Source organism: Gadus macrocephalus, chromosome 9, assembly GCF_031168955.1.
Source record: "Gadus macrocephalus chromosome 9, ASM3116895v1".
Classification (NCBI taxonomy): Eukaryota; Metazoa; Chordata; class Actinopteri; order Gadiformes; family Gadidae; genus Gadus; species Gadus macrocephalus.
Genome location: NC_082390.1, coordinates 5,412,488 through 5,417,748, shown reverse-complemented (window position 1 = coordinate 5,417,748; position 5,261 = coordinate 5,412,488). Strand labels below are relative to the sequence as shown.

Sequence of the window (5,261 nt, the reverse complement as noted above, 5' to 3'; positions counted from 1 at the left end):
AATAATGTTAATGTAAAATAATTCACAACACTGTAGACGGTACAAGAGGCAAAACAGTTATTATGGTATCAATGCAGCAATACATGTGGAAACTGTCCAGCTGATTCGTTTATGGAAAGCGTAGTGTTACCGTTGTAATGCGTTTATAAGTGGTGCCATTTTTATAGTATTAGCATTTTACCAATTTCAATAGTCGCGCTACATTTCTGCCTCCTTTGTTGATAATGCTGATGTTAATGCTTTTGTGAAAGGATATTCGAGAGTTCTATGGTACGTTTTTGAAGAAGTGATATTTGTTTTAGCTTTGGTGTGATGTCATGGGGCTCAGGTGAAAGTATCTACATACATGATTGTAGGAATCGTTGGAGGGTTCATGTGTAAACGTTAGAGTCCAAATAGGATGGTTGCTATTACTTTCGTCCTTGTATACTTTATTCATGCTGAAAAAAGAAAGAACTGATAAATATATACATATATATATATGAATTAGGGTTTGCCTTGAATATTCAGTTGGCACATTGGTACTTGGACATTATCTCATAAGATATGTTTTTCAGTTTTAATAGGAGCAAAACTAGATGCCTAAGAAATCTGAGAACATTTAAATCAAAATCACACCAATAGGGAAAGAAGAGGGTCTCGAGATGACAACGGACATGCTCTTATTACGGGGGTTTGTCATGTTAAATCGACGGAGCCCATCACCATGAGTCTATTTATTGAGCAGTATAAACGCTGCCTCGGGCCACACTTCATGTTTATTGGCTCATTTATTAAAAGAGAACGCTCTGCTGTTTGTTCATGAACTGCGGCGAAGATTAAAAGCATTTCGGCATACGGCCCTGATTTATTTCTAGGTTTTTCTAACAGTCAACTGATAGCGACCACGTATGGTAACGGAGCCCAAAGAGCTCTCCAGACCCCAGAATGTGAGCGATTCCTGCCTTAGCTGGTGTAAGTGTGTATTATTTTGCACAGGGCCCAAGCATGCCTGCCTGCCTGCCTGCCTGTCTGTCTACCCTGAAGGCCCCTGCTCAAACACAGCAGGGGGTCCTGGCATTCTGACCCACAGCACTCGGGGCTGGTCACTCAGAACGGCGCAGAGCAACACTCCATATAAGTGAAGCAGCAGGGAAAGGGGGGGGGGGGGGGGCAATGCTTTTGATCTTGACCGCTGCAATCCATCCGTTTCGCCGCTTACCGCCGGTGTCCTCTCGACGAAGAGAGTGATGCAAGACGCTTTTTTCGAAGCCCTTTTTCCTTAACCAAAAATGTGCCTTACCGATAGGACGACGCGTAGATATATAGATGTGTCCTTTCTAAAATTCTATCAATAACTTAAAAGTGATTTATGATTCTAGTGCTATAGACACAGCAATGTATTTGGAATTGTGATTTTTTGTGTGCTGTCAAGAAAAGAAAAAAATATATAAAGCTAATCACCCTGCTGCAGCCATGTGTGTGCCAATAGGCTGAAGACATTGTTTTATTTTATGTGCACTTTTCCTTTTTGGGTGTCTGTGGTGTGTGTGTGTGTGTGTGTGTGTGTGTGTGTGTGTGTGTGTGTGTGTGTGTGTGTGTGTGTGTGTGTGTGTGTGTGTGTGTGTGTGTGTGTGTGTGTGTGTGTGTGTGTGTGTGTGTGTGTGTGTGTGTGTGTGTGTGTGTGTGTGTGTGTGTGTGTGTGTGTGTGTGTGTGTGTGTGCTTAGTAGGCCTTCTGTGACTATGGCCCAAGCGAATAAATGTAAAGCAATGTCCATCCCCAAATTCCCATTCAAATGGTTGGAACCCTAAAAATTCGCTCCAAGTCAAAAAGGATAATTGTGTGTAGATCGATTATAGCTCAAAACTGTTGCAATGGTGTTTTTCCTTCTTTTGCCGTGTGTCTCTACCGTGTGTATGATTAATGACTATCTATACTCGACAAAAGAGCTTTCTTACTGCTGTGCAGTTATTTTTGTTTCCTATAACATATATACCTTTGTAAAAACATGTTGAAATACTGTACTCTTCACTGTATAATCCTATGCATTGAGTCCTGGGGCGTGGGGGGAGGGGGGAATTAAGTGTATTTGTGCAGTTGTCGAGACATTTTCTCCTCTCCCTTCCATTTTGAAAACTTGTGAAAGTGCCGTGGTGATAAAAACTAAACTGGAACGGTCTCATTTTCAACGCTGGCGAAAGCAATGTCCCTTTCAACCCGAGGCAGCTCACAAGCCAATCTTGATCTGTTTCGTAGTGGATGAACTCACTCCTCCAAAGTTTATGTGCGTGCGTGTGCGTCTGTGTGTGTGTGGATGGAGCATTTACACATGGGTTTCATCACCCACGCCACCGTGAATAAATTTCTCAGAGATGTCTAATGCAGGGTTTCTTTTCTGTTTCCTTCGTGCACACACACACACACACACACACACACACACACACACACACACACAACCATGATCTGTTATCAGTTAGGACACCCCTCTCTCTCTCTCCCCCCTATCTTCTATCTAATGCATATGGTTTGACGTGGTTGTCGTTAAGGTTTGACCAGAGTTTTAAGTCCGGGCAGGATACTCAGTTCTACAGTTGAGTTGAACCGAGTGTCGAATAGAATATCCTCATGCACCCATGATAACCTAATTATCAACTGTCATACTGTCATAGTGATTTACATTGAATTCAGATACAGGTCATTAAGCAGCTAGAAAGTAAGGCCTCTTGCCCATGGGTGCCCTGCAGGTATGCTGCAGGCAATTTGGGATCAAGCCCAGAACTTTTCACCCTAACCACTGACTATACAATCCGGCCCTCCTACTTCTTACTGCCGTAGGCAAATGCCGAAACATGGCACACAAAAACAAAATAAACAAAGTTCACGGTCAACATGGTCGCGGCCATTCACTTCAATGTCTTTCGGCTCGCGCCATAGTCCGACAAAGCATACTAAAGACCCGAAGTTTGACCACATAGTAGAAGCTCATAATGTAAACATGCTCTGTGTGGTGTCGGCAATCCCCCAAGTGAACGTTGAAAAGATTCCTGCAAAAACATTAATTCAATGCAAAAACGGCTAAGAATAAAATGCCAGGGAAAAGGAGAGGCTGGTGTACGGGGGGGGGGGGGGGGGCAACATGAAAGGGAGGACAGGGGGTGGTGGGGGAGGGGGTCTCATCTGAGCTGCTCCGCAAACCCTTGACGCCGGGGTGGAGATATCAAAGACTGAGCAGGGGCCGTTGAGGCGTTAGCTTGTAACCGAGGAGCGGAGAGATTTGCTCGCAGATATCCACCCAGAGGAACGGAGAAGAGAGGCACTGCCAAGAGTGATTACGCTTGATTATCACAAGCCTCCTTGCTGCCAACACACACACAATCACACACACACACACACACACACACACAATCACAGGCTTATCCAAGGTGATCCTGCACTCCTGTCCCAAAGATGGAATTACTGTAGCATAGACTGAGCTCATTGGTCATGCCATATTGCTAATGATTAGTATATGAGGTATGTATCCTACGGTTCAATACAGCACACAGCAGCACACATTTCTCTTCAGCTGCTGGGGAAAATAGGTTTATGTGTTAAACTATTATAATGATCTATGTTTTTGGTATCGGAAATTGGCAGTTCTGAAGCCAGCCTCTGGCCAAGTGGAAGATGAAACACCAAAAGTTTCCCAGCATGCTGCGTTGCAACTCCACACGGTCTAACCAAGGATGTATACAACAAGGACACAACACAAAAAGCCTAACAAGATGAGTCTTGGCATCCATTTTTGCCGCTGGGAGGAGACTTGGTGAAAAGACAGGTGAAAGTGAGAACGCAACCGTCTGTTGTTGACTTGTTAAGATTAATTATTTAGAGTGTGATTAAAAAAAAGAATTACAAGAATAATTAGGGCTTTAGGAGGGATGACAATGGGTAAAAGAAAATATCGGTTTTAACAGACTTCTCAAACACCAACTCAATAGTTTTCAATAAACTAAATACCCTACTTAAATAAAACCTCACTACTTGAATCTACAGGGTGGTTATACAAGCAATATGAACGGGAACACACTTGAAACAGCATCAATAGCCTATTATAAGATATCCATATCATGGATTAATGCTAGACTCAATAGGTGCAATATTTATAGGTAAACCCACACAACTGAAGCAAACAATTACTTTGAGTAATTCAAAAGCCTTGCTTCCAACAATTGCATTAAATATTGTATTGCTTTCCAAGTGCCCCTTCCAACTTTGAACTCCCACTAGAGAATATTGAGTTTTTCAAATGTATTGCACCACAAACACAATTTCATTCAAGCTATTTGGTTGGCAGAGACCCCACAGTAAATAACATAATGATGTTCAAAATGTACAAATTGAGTTGCTTGGTGAGCTGGCTCTTTAATCAGGGCTGAGTGGTGATATTACAGCCACAGAGGACCTATTGCTGTCATACCTCTTCCCAACGCAGTGTTTTCTCATCACATATTCGTGCCTTTACTACACCATTAACTTCAAAGATGTGCGATAACCGTATTACATTGAGTGCTGGAGTGATCCTGCTGGTGATTAAGTGTGTAACCGCAATGGAGACAGGCTAATTAATTAGCAGATTCAGCATTTTAAATCTAGGTAATTGTCTATGGGGCCTGTGAAAGGCACCGACTCATGGAATGGATTATCAGATAAAAACAGCAACAGTCCTTCTCATTTTATAGGCCTGATAGTCCCTGAAGGTAAGACATTCAGTAGACATAGTGAAATGGAATAAAACAATATTTGCAGCATTATTATATAATAATGCTAATAATCGTACTTATTGTTTTTTACTTGAGGGTAAATATTGGTCCAGACCATTGTATTCACGCCAGAGTCTGAGGGGTGGGTTGGCGGCAAAACACTGACCGCTATAGTAAAATAATACAAAGGCAAAGAAAAAAAAATGCATACAATAAAATCAATGTATGCACCGGTAAACTGGTGCGCATGCGCATGATACATACTTATTATTGATAGTGTCGCTGTAAAAAAAGATGTGACCTGACTACCTCTGACACCTGCCTACCAGCCTTGCTCATGATGTGACAATCTCCCTCGAACAAAACGTTTCGGGGAAGGTTTTAATACAGACTACGGACGAAATAGATAGCTTGCCTATCTATTTCGTCCGCCTATCTATTTCGTACGCATAGCTTGCCTATGCGTTCACTCCCGCGCAACCATTGTTGCCGGAAACATGAGTTTGGAAGTGACAGCGAGACGCACCAATCACCGCGA

General features: G+C 42.6%; 1 long non-coding RNA gene across 1 annotated transcript; it reads left to right on the top strand.

The window, feature by feature from the left end:
* The first annotated feature begins 6 nt into the window (after positions 1-6).
* LOC132464172 (uncharacterized) lies at positions 7-2,361 on the top strand. The gene is made up of 2 exons (XR_009527199.1): positions 7-1,563; positions 1,708-2,361. It is a non-coding gene; the product is annotated as an uncharacterized LOC132464172 (long non-coding RNA).
* Positions 2,362-5,261: the final 2,900 nt, after the last annotated feature.